At 38.8% G+C, this 13,446-nt stretch overlaps 1 long non-coding RNA gene across 2 annotated transcripts in view; it reads left to right on the top strand.

Annotated features, from left to right (window-relative positions):
• LOC107983120 (uncharacterized) overlaps positions 1 to 11,195 on the top strand; it is a 167,385-nt gene extending 156,190 nt beyond the window's left edge. For both annotated transcript variants that reach the window (XR_001730567.2, XR_001730568.2), the window contains 2 exons: positions 5,741 to 5,791; positions 9,693 to 11,195. This is a non-coding gene — a long non-coding RNA (uncharacterized LOC107983120). The remainder of the gene's footprint in view (positions 1 to 5,740; positions 5,792 to 9,692) is intronic.
• Positions 11,196 to 13,446: the final 2,251 nt, after the last annotated feature.

Here is a 13,446-nt window from a genome sequence, read left to right as displayed (position 1 = left end):
ATCTTATAAATTAACAAATGGGAGAAGATGGATCTATTGACAATTTCTGTTAGATTGACAATGCTTTTGAATAGCCAGCTACTTCAACAGAAATGGAGGCAAATTGTATTTATTTTCTGTGACCCTCTGGGGAAATAAACACCACCAAAATCCTTCAAATTATGGGCAAAGCACAGAAAGGAACGGAAAGTCTTACCTTAGGAAAAATGTATATCAAGCAAAACAAGGTGATTGTGTAATCAATTTAAAAAGTAAAATGCCTGTGTTGGATTCTTCCATGAGAACTAATTAAAATTTGGGGAGAGGAATGAAAAGAATGCACATGAGGTTCTGAATTCTTTCTTTTCTTTTCTTTTTTGAACATTTGAAGATTAATAAAATCTCATGTGCATTTGAGTGCTACCAATACAATTTTGCACAATAGATTTATTAGATCAATGCATAATAATGATCTTTCATGTTTGTATACCTCATTGTTTAAGTGAAAATAGTGCAGCACAACATAATACTGAGATAACAAAAATATATCTATCAGGGGATTGGTAAAATCAAGGTATTGCCCCTCAATAACAGTTCTTACCCCAGTGAAACTTTCCTTCACTCATCAAATTTCTAGCACTGTAGAAAGTGAAACACTGAAAATTGTTCACACCTTGAATTCCCTTATACTAAATATTAGGCTTGTGCGATCCACACCAAAAATAATGGTTCTAAACTCTGTTCAAAAGTAGGGGGTGCTGGTGCTTTGTTTCTAAAGTCATTTCCGATTTTGAAGGTAAAAAGTTCGAAATTTTACAAAACTTCTGAATCTTCGTAAGTGCTTCGTTAATGGCGGATGCGCATGTGCAATAGAGAAAATCAGCACTTCCGGGAGGGAAACTTCAGGGGGTTCTACGAAATATGTTTGTATTTTCTTGGGACTTTGCCTACCCTTTTTAATTGGATGCCAAAACTGCACTTCTTGGCATTCAGTTTGTGTAATCCTGGTAGATACAACCCCTTTTGGATGGGAATCTTCTAACTCTCCAAAATGTTGGATTTCAGGTCCTGGTATTAGTTTTGCTGATTAGAGATGCTAGTGTTTTTAGCATCACAATATTTGTGGGGCCATTTGATTTCCACACCAGGCCTAGCATTTGGAGTTAGACCTAGGACCTCATCAAATGGGAAAATTCCCCGCCCTACCACACTTCACCGACGCAAACGACACAGAGCCTGTTGGATCTCATCATATGACACACACCTACTTCTGGCAGGACTCCAAGCCAGCTGCATTGGCAAAGTGTGATAAGAGAAGGAAATCTGAATACGGAGGACTACCCATATTCAGATAGGCAATCATAGGAACAGCATGGGTGTGATGGGCAAACAGGTGATGCAGGCAATGCGAGGCGACAGATTTGCCCTGTTGCCCCACCATTTGCCTCATTGTCCTCCGCATCAAGGACCTCAATGTGATGAAGTCCTAGATGCTCTGTCGGTGAACTACTGTTCCTTTAGCTATGTGTCTCAGGATTTTCACTATTATATTCTTTGGCTCAGATTGCTTACAACATATTTGAAAACAGTTGTAGATTATGGAGCCCTTATGGTTAAAACCTGTGATTTTATCTCTGTTAGTAACTAGGTGATTGAACCTAGAATATACATTGGAAAAGAGTTTTAAAATACACGTCTACCTTGTGAAGTTTTTTCTGTCAAAATGTAAAAAAATAAATTCATCTAGATAAGTTAGGCTATGAAAAATGAAATTTGTTTTCTAAAAACTGATGACCTAAATGGTGAATTCTGACAGCAGCCAAGAAAACAATATAACAAGAAAAAGCTTTGCAGAATATTGATTTAATGCATCACTTGAGCAACAGAATATCTGAAACTAGCATTATCCATGCTCTATTTCCTTGTAACTTGGACAGTTTATCTATTCACTTCTCTCAAAGGAACACGCACATATTTCTACATGAATTGCTTCTATCCAAAGCATAGATGTTCACCATAGAGCCAAAATGACGTTTCTACTCAGTGTAGCCTCTGTGAGATAGATATATGTTCCCCAAATTCTAGAATCAGGTTAATTCCACACTTGTGCTAATGAGGCATTGCTTTTATAAAGTAAAGAGGGAACAGAATCCTAGTAATTTTGAGTGTGCAAGTTTGTGTTTTAAAAATGCTATCTATTATGTACATGAGCATATATATGAACCTCATGAGCATCTTTACTCAGAAATCCCATTTAATAAAAAGAGGCTTTGTAGAGAAAAAATTACAAATGCTGTATTAAAGTTAGCAAATATATCCTTTTTGTTCACAATAACATCTTCCACACCCAATGCCATCTGTATCTCTCCCCTACAAGCCCAAGGGAATATGATGCCTGATTCCCTGTGAGACAGGATTTATCCACATTGGCAAAGTATGTGTAGCAAGGGAGGGATGAGAATAAAATTAACCATTTATCTAGAGAGATCTAATTTCTTTTCTGCTGGCACCCTTTCATCAATTCTCCTTAAAACTTGGCAACATTGCATAGTGGTTGTGTGTGTTACCAAGGGATTTTCAGTGACTCTATGAACATGTCATGCAAAGAGCACTCAGAGATAGGTTGCCATGGCCTTCTTCTGAAATATAATCCACTGTGCCTGACATTCCTTAGCAGTCCCCCATTCAAATAATAACCAGGAGTAGTCCTGGAATGGAAACAGGCTATAAAATTACTCAAAATACCTCCTTCTCCCACCCCAAGAATTACAAACTGCCTCTCAGCCCCATCAACCTCAGGGACACATTTGATCAGGATATGAGAGATGTCAATCTCAGTTACTGTTCTAAAGGAACACTTTTTCTAGGGAAGCTAGGTTCAACCCTTCTGCTTGCAAGCAAAGACCTATCATCACCAACATCATCACCACCACTGAAACCACCATCATCACCACCATCACAGTTTACTAGTGTCACTGACTGGAGATTTGAAGCATCCATATGATTTGGTTTCTATTCAAAAATCTATGAATCATTGAGATAGTGTTTGACAAGGTAGCATATTCCACGTAGCATCACTTTTTGTAATTGTGCTGCTCTGATACTCTCCATGCAATTTTATTCATATGTTTTGCCATTCTGGAATTAATCCCAAAGTACCTATTACCATTTGCTTCTTATTACTATCACTATTACTACTGAAACAGCACTACACCAAAGTATTCTCCAATGAAATAGGGACATCTTATTGATTTCTAAATATTGATTATTAAGTGCTGGTCTTGAGTCTCTATGCCTGTCCATTCTGACTGCTGCAGTTCCTTTCCATTGCACAGCCAGACATGAAAACGGAAGTAAGGATTGGGGTGGAGGGAGGCTGGTTGTAGGACTATATAAATCTAACTATGTTGCCCTGGTATTGATAGCCTCAAGAGTCATATAAAATGACATGATGGGCTGAATTTGGCCTGTAGGCATTAAATTTGATATGTGTGCTTTAGCAGAGGGCAGCAGGCTAGCTTGTGGATCAGAGAGCACTTTGGAGAGTGCACCAAGCACTCTCTTCCTACACCTTGCCATCTCTCCCTCTCCTCCACTAGCCAACATCTACTAACTTAGATTACAAAAATCCAGTCAAATTGACATCCTCATCCAGAAAGAAGTCCAGGATGTCAATTGTTATACTATTTACAAACTGATGACCTGGAATTTATTTCATCTATATGTAATTCAATAGCACCTACCATTTATTGTAGGGTAGCTTGTGAAGTCTGCCACTGGCAGTACATTTTTATTGATTTATTTATTGCCCAGAAAAAAGGGATAGCTGCTTGTGAGAATTTCTGCCTCAAGTGACAAATAATTTAATTCATATGAGGTGCTCTCCAGTTGACTTATGAGAAAAATAACATATGTTGATCGACTTTCAAAAGGTAAACTGTTTGGGCTGCTCATAAACACAAAATTTATTAGGTGTGGACAAAGAGTCAGCCTTAGATATGCTATAGGCAAATAAAATTTTAACTGAGGGTTGGGGACATAGTGACATCACATGTAATAGCTGGTAAGAAACAAGTAGCTCCATAAAAGAATAAGGCTACATCATTTATATTTAGTATTTCAATATCAGCACAAATCTAGTTTTGAGATTAAACAAGAAAGAGATCTTTTTAAACACTGAGGTGTAATGGACTAAGAATCATATTATCTATATATCCTATAGAGTCTAGAAATTGTAGTCCAAAATCAACACCCCACTAAAATCAGTCTTAACTTAGCATCTCCTTCTCTGAGCAGAGTGATGACAGCCAAAAACATAGTCCTTCCCAGAAGGGCCTGAAAAAGCACTGACCCTTTTACTCTTTCTGAAGTGGTGCAATTTCTGACCTTTCTGAATGTCAGGATCGCAACAGTGGCCAGTGTCATGTGGCCCCCTGAGGTGACATTGGTGCTTTCGCCTATGCAGAATTACCCTTGACTTATCCATGGGTCATACCAAAATCCACAATTTTGGCCCTGTGACCTGCCCTTATCTTTTAAATGAAGTTGACTTTTACATGAGTGTATACATTAATTGCTGCAAAGAAAATAGAAAGGATAATTTGGAAGAAAAAAAAAAGAGCAAATGCAGAAGCATCTTATTTATCTTAAAGCTGGCATTAGACTAAAATATATTATTAGAGTGAACATATTTGAAGAACAGGGTTCCCCAATATGCAAGGAATACTGCAAAATGCAATTGGGCCTACCTGTAGAAATTGGGATTTGATGCAGTTTTTCCACCTTTCCATTTCCAACACTGACCTTGTGTGATGAACTGTAATCAAAGATAGAATTGTTCAGCCATCTGAAACCACATTTATGACGGCTGAAGCAAGTGTGGTGTGAAGATTTTATAGTGAAAAGGCCCTGTATATCTCCACCTATGTACAGTGCATCTGTGAGTATGTAGGAGAAAGAGACTGAATGAAATGTGGGGAAAATTTTATCCCCCATAGCACCTCCTTTAGTGGTAGAAATGATTTAGGAGTCTAGACAATAATGTCCTCAATGCCTCAGAAGATCATTCCACATTAAAAGAAAATGTCAACTATTCACTCAATAAGTGATCCTTAAGAACACCACAAAGTTATGTTAAAACTCATCTTCTCCTAGTGATGTTAACTACCAAGGGCCAACTTGTGCTATTAGAACCTCATCATACAAGGAAATTTCAATGTCCTATGATGCTTTCACCCCAGTTGAACCATGGAGCCCTATGCTACCCATCGGATGATGCAGACTCACTTTCCATAGGGCTCCATGGTTCAACTGGGGGAAAAGCATCAAACGACACTGCACCGTCAACATGGAAGCCTGTCTGTGTTCCATTAGGAACAATAGGGCTAGTGCAGGGGGAAACCATGCAACATAGGGAAGCATCACTGCTAGTGAGGTGGGGCACGAGGTGCCAGGATTGTCTTCTACCCTGTTGATTTGCCACGGAGGCTGGTGAATTGGAGTGCGGGACCTCATCAATGTGATGAGGTCCTAAGTAACCATGTATGTTTTCATAGAGAAATTTCCAGGTTCATACACTGGACCTCCAGCAAAGTTGGAAAAAAATCTCTTGAAACCATATCTATTACGGTAGAAAAAACAGAGCAATGTGGGCCAGTAATCCATTTCATTCCCAGAGGCATAATCCAACCATAACTTTTGTTTCTTGGTCATAGTTCTATTCAAACATTGACTTATAAACTCATGTTTCTTTTTCATACAGATTCCTTGGGCATGTTGTACTTCGATCAAGTCTGCTCTCCACTTGTGGCAGGTTTGCATTTTTATGGCTATATTGGGAGGGGGGTTCTTCAAGAAGAAAGCAAATGATGTGGGTAGAAATGTTATTTAATGTATGACAATCCCCTACAAAAAAATGTAATAAAATTTCTTTCACCATGGATGGAGGTGTTTAAAAAAAGTGCAGGGTAGTAGAGTTGTGCATTGATCTGTTTTCCGTAACAGTTAGGACCCTCCTGGAATAAAAACCTGCCCCCAACGAAAGCAAGTGGGAGCTGATCTTAGCTCCTCCTCCCCAGTTGAATCTTTTTGATTTTCCTTTATTTTCCTGATTCTTTCTATTTAGTGAAACTGACTGGGAATTGGGGACCTGAGGGATGGTGAGTGGGGTGCACACACGTTCGTTTGGAGGCTTTCACTCTTTTAGCTTCTTTTTCGCTTTCCCTTCCTCTCCTCCAGAAAATACTTCCAAAGATAATTAATTATTATTATTAATAACAGTAATCCCAGCAAACAAAAATAGAAGCCTATCTCTCCTGTGAAGTAGAAAATAGAAACACCGAAAGCAAAACCTCAAGCAGAAAGGAGATTGCAGACAAAAAAGGGGATTTTTAAGGTAGTCCAGGGAGGATAGCTCCACTGAGTTCCAGGTCATCACTCTTCCTTCCCTGGGCCTCCTTGAAATGCCTTTGAAAGCTGTGTGGCCTGTGAGAGAAAGCATATGCACCTGCCTCTCTTCTAGAGTAGAACAGCTTTAAGAAGCATTACACCTGGCCTCCTCCTCTACAAATGGAAAAGATCCAGAAAAAGTCGTAACTCTTATGCTTTTTTAAATCAAGGTCTTAATGAAGGATATGGAAGGGGAGTTTGTGGGAAAGTCCCCCATAATGGGCTGGATAAGGTGCTTTCTTAACCCTGTGCTGACACCCAGGCTCCCTTGAAGGGAAAAATGGAAAAGCTCCCAAGGGAAAGGGGAGCCTCGTAAGTTCCCCTTTGCTACCAATGGGCAGAAAAGAACAGTTTTTCGGATGCAGAATGAAAACACCCATTGGGCAGCACGTCCATTTTTGGGAGGCGTGTAAAACTAATATTGGGGGCTTCCGGTATTTAGCAAGTGGAAACAAATAGCGATCCATCAGAAATGTGCAAGCATACAGGGCAGATGAGATTCAGATGCAGATTTTAATGAGAACCATATCAATTTAAGACCACCCAAAAGGAGAAATAAATACTAAAAAGAGACAGCTACCTAAATTCAGCAGAAAAACCGTTTCTTTTCATTTTGAAAGAGAGAAAGAAAGATTAAAGTGTCACAAATAAGAAAGGTACTTAGAAAGTCTGTTTTAACATATGTGAACATAATTATTTCTTATTGAAATGTGATATTGTGAAAAAGAAAGACTAATATATAGAGCTGTACTATTCAAGCCAGACTTTTAAAATAAGTGATGTCTGCCAACACTGAAATATAAAAAAGGAATTATGAGAACTGCAGTTATCAAAGTAAAATGAAATCTCCGCCAGTTCCCCCAGTAAAACCAGAGAGTAAGACTTCAGATTCTAAATGATTTGATACTGGGCTAAAGATATAAATCTCTACTTAATTGCATTCTTGCATACAATAAGAATTAATTTCATGAGTTTTCTAAATGCTGGACAAAATAATGGGAATTTTATGCATTTTTTTATCTTGAAAAAAATTTGGCACTACTTTTGGTCCGAAAATATTCTGTGCCTCCAAAAACTTTTTTCATAAAAGAATACCCAATGATAAAATCTTCATTCTTGTTTGCATCATCATCATCTCACATTGCTTTACTTTTTTTTCAAAGAGGGATTCAATGTACTGAGACATCATGGTCTGAATCCTTTTGGAGTCATACATAAAGTCTTTTATGCATATGGTTTAAACAGTGACATTCAACTACTAAATAGTCATTTCATGTGAGCCTAAAGCCAATTGCTAAACTCAACTAGAGGAAAAATACTGAAACACTTGAGCATACAGCACAGAAATGTAATGCCATGGTGAATTTTAGTCAGTAGTTGGCCTTCTGTTAAAAGTATTATACAAGAAGAAAATTCAAACCTAGTTTTTATTCTTTTAAGTGAACTCTTATGGTGATTTTATTTTAATATTATGAAATACATTCTGAACTAGCTTCAAAACTACATGCTCATCTCAAGAAAAGGGAACACAAAAGGAAACGGCTGCCTTGTCTCTCAAAACCATATCATAAATCCATCTAAAATACCCCTTATTACATTTGTATTTAAACAAATACCTTTTGCTTCTTGAGTCTCTAAAGCTTTTTACAAATCTCCTCTGTGATCTTAGTTGGCATAGTAACCTACATCATATTGGTCTCTCCAAATCCACAATAACAAAATTGTTCTATTGTGCAATACTGCTGTGTTTTGAAGGTCATTCACACTGGAGTGGCTCAGACCTGGGAAGCATGGATGTAACTTACAAAATTCAGAATAGGGAGGTAATTTATTAAAGAGACACACACTCTACACACATATACACATGATCAAGAAAACAGATATACTGGCTTTATTGGACTAGTGGGGTACAAGGCGCCTGCTTAGAATTAAGAGGCCCTGTCCAGTTATAAACAAAATATCAGAGTACAGGAGGGAAATACAAAACTGTGGAGGTGGGCCAGTTTTGACTTTCATGTTAATTGTATCCAGAATCACACACCAGAAGTAAAAAAGATGTTCACATACAGTGTTATATGGATCATCAAGTTTGCCATACAGATATCTCTGAAATATAAAGCAACTTTTTAATTTAAAACTATCATTCTAAAATTTTTCCAGATTTCAGTTCTAGAGGTGCACTTGGAGGTGCTAACCTTCTTCAGCTAGTGTTGTTCCAAGAAACAGAAACAAATCTAACTGAATTTGAGTCCAAAGTGTAGTTGTACAGCATTGCTGATTGGAGTTTAAATAGAATATATACAAGTCAGGAAAGCTCTAAAATAGCTATTCCAGCTATTATTTCCTATGACCAAACTTCCTTAAAGCAGGCTGCCACACTAATAGATTCCTACTTTGCTTGGGAAAATGGCTTTAGCTGGTTTCCAGGTGATTCCAATTTCCTACCTACGCATGATTTGTGAAATCTTTTTAACAGATGCTGACTGTATAAAATAGGGGCAGCCAAGGTTTCTAAGCTACACGCTAAAAATGCACATATGCAAGAGGTTCCTTTATTCCCTACATGGCCCCCACTGCTGCTTCCTGCCCTGATATCACAGCTGTGTATTGGGAGTAGCAGGCACTGAGCAACAATGTGAGGCCAGGATCTGTCCTTGCTCTGTGCCCATTTATTAAACATGTGCACAGCTGGAAAAACATGGAGATTTTTTGACAGATGTTCTAGCAAATATGCACATAGCTAAGGGCTAAAATCTACCACCCCCATTCCACTCTCCTTGCTAGATTTAATATCTAAACAATCAAACAAAAAATTAAGAGCCAATAATGCTGTCAGGTTCAGTGCCAGTTCAACCATTAGAGAGAGTGAGGCAACCTTTTTGATGGGATTTAAGAAGTGCTTCCATGCCCCACAATTTTTACTTAGGGAGGACAACTGGCATTGACCTTTAGTGATGATCCCAGCACATGGCATTATGTACATCCCACTGCCAGTTTGCCTCTCTTCATGATTAATTTATCCCCCACTATTCATGGGCAAAACTTGTCATCAGCTCACAATCCCGCAGCATTCCCGTCACCTAACTTGTGTGATGATTTGTCTGAAAAGTAATGCCAGAGGGTGGGATTCTTACCTTCTCCCATTCTCCTCCCTCCTCCTTGTTATTCCTTGACTGTCCTTTTTGTGTTGTTTTAATATTTTTTTTCCTTATACCTGTCTTATTTTGTTAACTATTGCTGACATTTTTTTTACAATTAAATTATAGAGCAGCGGAAGTCCAGGAAGGTGGGATTACACAGAAGTATGACTGCAGGACCACACACTGGGAATTCAAAGTAATTTTGTAAATGAAGAGTGGTGCAATAGTGAAGGTGCTCAGCCTGACATGCATGTGATTGCACAACCACAATGGAATAGCAGCTTTGTACAATAAATATCCTAGCGTTAAGAAGCAGAGAGATATTTTATCACATCTAAGTAGCCTACTGCTGTCAAGGATTAGACAAGGTTCACAATTACATTGCCAGAATTGAACAGAAGCTGGTTCCACACAGGGGAATACTGCAGTCCAACCAGGTTTTACAAACCCGGGTCAGGCCAGACTTCTGTCCCCACACTAGCAGAAAATTTCTCCTGTCCCCCCTTCTCATGATGCGTCATGGGGAGTGGGGGAGGTGGTAACAGCCCTCTGAGTTTTCCGGGCTCATGGAAATAAGTTTTCCTTCTTTGTGCCAAACTAATTCACTTTTACTCAAGGTGTCATTTGGACACCCAGGTAAAAGTGCGGGAGCTCCTGCTTTTTGCGAACTTTCTGCATATGACTTAAGATTCAATTACCAGTTTGTTTCGCTTTCCTTTTGCGGTATGACAGAGAGGGGTGCCATCTTGCCTCTGGCAGCAAGATGTCTTTGTAAGCCCTGTACCTTCTGTCTTATAAAGAGATTTGTGACTTCTAGAAAGTGCTTACAAAAATTAAATAAATCTTCCATCTATCTTTTCTTAAAAGAGGCATGCAGAGGTATGCCGTTAGCTGTATGTAAAACAATGCCACTTTGATTTATGTACAAGATATACATTTTCTAAAAAATGTGTGAACCAAATAATTTCACTCAAACTAAAAAGAGTAGGAATGCTCTAAAAGCCCATAACAACAAGTATGTCTGTTTAGTGGGGAAACTCATTGTAACCTGAATTCTTCCACTCTTAAAGATGAGTGGTATGGTCTCATAAATGAGCACAATAAACTAATTTAAATCTGATTTAGTAATATAAACTTCTGAACCATTTATAGCAGTTACAATGAGAACAGCTTGTTAATTGACATTGGGAAAGGACTGTTTGTTAAATGTAATCTGAATTGCAAACGCAAAAGCAGCTCAATTAAAATTTTAGCATGTTGGAGTGAAAAAGGTCTAACCATCTAAATTGTTAAAAGTTAATTATAAGGAAGAGGTCCATTGTAGGATCTTTACAGGTGACAAAGACAAGACTGCTTACTCTTTAAAAATAAATCCACATGTATAAATTGTAATTTATGACCCTGGAATTTTTAGTAACACTAGAGGACAGAGAATATGACTCTGTCCTAAAATATGATTCCTACATTTCTATTGCTGCAGAGCACCATAGGGAGGGACTGAGGGAACAAGGAAGGGAGGACCTTGCTCCCTCACCTCTCCTTCGTGTGACTACTACTATTCCCTCTTCCATTTCCACCCTAGCTCCAACATCATTGGCAGCAGTGTCTACATGAGATCACTGCACCAGTGGGAGCAAGAGGAGGGTTGTCTAAGCTTAACTGAATCAATGGGACACCCTGAGGTGTTTTGGTATAGGAATGTGATCACATATTTAAAACACATTTCTTTCAAAGGAAATAGAACTGATAGTTCTTAAGAGTGAGGTTTCTTCTATTACTATTTCTTTCCACTTTAATTGAAAGGAAGGGAAACGACCAGAATGAAAAATCTGAAGACCACCAGCAATGACTTCAAAAAAGAGAAAGAAAACAGCATAGCTCTGTCCCCTCAGTGTTCTGGAGCCCAGATGTGGAAAGCCCAGGAAACGGGGGAAGAGAAAGCTTTCCTGCTACTGACCCAGCTTTCATTCATTGTAAGCATTCCAGTAAGCATTGTAAGCATTCCAGATGTGGTTCTTCTCACACAAACTGTAACAAAAACCAAAATCCTTTTCATATAGGACTATCTAAAGTAGAAATCCATCAGATACACAAGGCCAAAGTTGTGTCAAGGAGACAAGTGGAAGTCAGAGAAAAGACAAATAATTTGATTTAGCAAAAGAAGCATCTAGAGCAGTGGTACACAACCTGTGGCCCTCAAAAGGTTTTAGACTTTAGGCTCTCAGAATTCCTGACAATGGAACAAGTTGGCTAGGACTTCCGGGAGTTGGAGTCCCAAATACTTGGAGAGCCACAGGTTGTGCAGCGGGTTCTTTCTGCTGCAAGTTGTCCATAATGAAAATGTGTAACAGTCAATCAATAGCCAGCTAATTTCCCTGGCCAGAGTTTCTTCATTGCCAAGGATCTTTGTCATTCTGTCTTTTAACTGGCAGCTCCATGTGTTCATAGAAGAAAGAAGAGTAACTGATCCACAAGCTTCCTGGCTTGACCAAAGAGGATTATTTTATTGGGGTCTAGGCATTTTAGTATAGCTAAATCCTATACTAAACCCCTGATGGTGCAGTGTATTAAACCTCTGAACTGCTGAACTTACTGACCGAAAGGTTGGTGGTTCAAATCCAGGGAGCAGGGTGAGCTTCTGCTGTTAGCCGCAACTTCTACCAGCCTAGCAGTTTGAAAACATGCAAATGTGAGTAGATCAATAGATATCGCTTTGGCGGGAAGGTAACGGCACTCCATGCAGTCATGCCAGCCACATGACCTTGGAGGTGTCTACGGACAACACCAGCTCTTCGGCTTAGAAATGGAGATGAGCACCAACCCCCAGAGTCAGACACAACTAGACTTAATTTCACTGGGAAACCTTTAGCTTTACATAAACCCTAGCACGAAGCTAAAGTTCTTCCTTAAGAACAGGGAGTACTTCAGAGGCAGAGAATTTGATAGGGATGATCAGGCTTTATGGTGGTAGAATAGTAAAGTTGTACACAAAAAGACATCATAAACATTTTTGGTTGATTTTTATTTTATTTTAATGTCTTTATGACAGTAGTGACTTAGAGCTTTTAGGTAACTGGTGGTGAATATTTTATCAATTTTTCTCCCTGAGTTTTCTGAATGTGTCAACATTTCAAGGCATGGAAAGTACCCAATAGGCTTATCAGTTCTAGTGCTGTGCACAGATCCATTTTTCAAAAAGGGCCCTGGCTGTTCCAACACTTTATTTATTTAAAACAGTTATATTCCACCCTTCTCACCCTGAATGGGACTCAGGGCGGAGCACAACATTTATACAGCAAACATTCAATGCTGGAACATAAAATAAACCATAAATTTACATAAACAGTCCACAACAGTCCACGTGACTGCCAAAAATGGCTGCTTTCATTCAGCTACATATAGAGCGCACCCGCATGGGGTTTTCCTGTAAGCACTGCCTGTGGTGGCAATCACAACAGAAGAAAGCCATGAAGTGTCTTAGTCACCCTGGGCCTCCCTTTTTCTGTTGCAAGCAGGCTTTTGCAAGAGACAAATCATGTTCCAGTCAACTGTTGATTTCAATTTTTACAGCTGTTCTGCATCACTTGCCTTGCGTTTTCATTCAGATCACAATAAATAAGCATTTACCTTTTACACACTTAAGAAACTGCTACAGATGGTGTCCTTCACACGATGCAAGCTTCAAATGTGGATTAGAGGTATCATGCTATTTCTAAAACTGCCATAAAATGAGGAGCTATTTTACATATTTTTAAAATAATTGCTAATGTTCCTTCAGGTGGTGTGGCTCCCACTGAAATAAGTGTTTCAAAAGGGTGCCTTAACTCGGCTTCATTGAAAAAGTGTTGAGGAGAAATGATGCCAGAAAAGGCGGTTTCTT

This window comes from Anolis carolinensis, chromosome 4, assembly GCF_035594765.1.
Source record: "Anolis carolinensis isolate JA03-04 chromosome 4, rAnoCar3.1.pri, whole genome shotgun sequence".
NCBI classification, from domain to species: Eukaryota; Metazoa; Chordata; class Lepidosauria; order Squamata; family Dactyloidae; genus Anolis; species Anolis carolinensis.
Note: the sequence above shows the minus strand (reverse complement) of the source record. Positions and strands in the feature narration are given on the sequence as shown.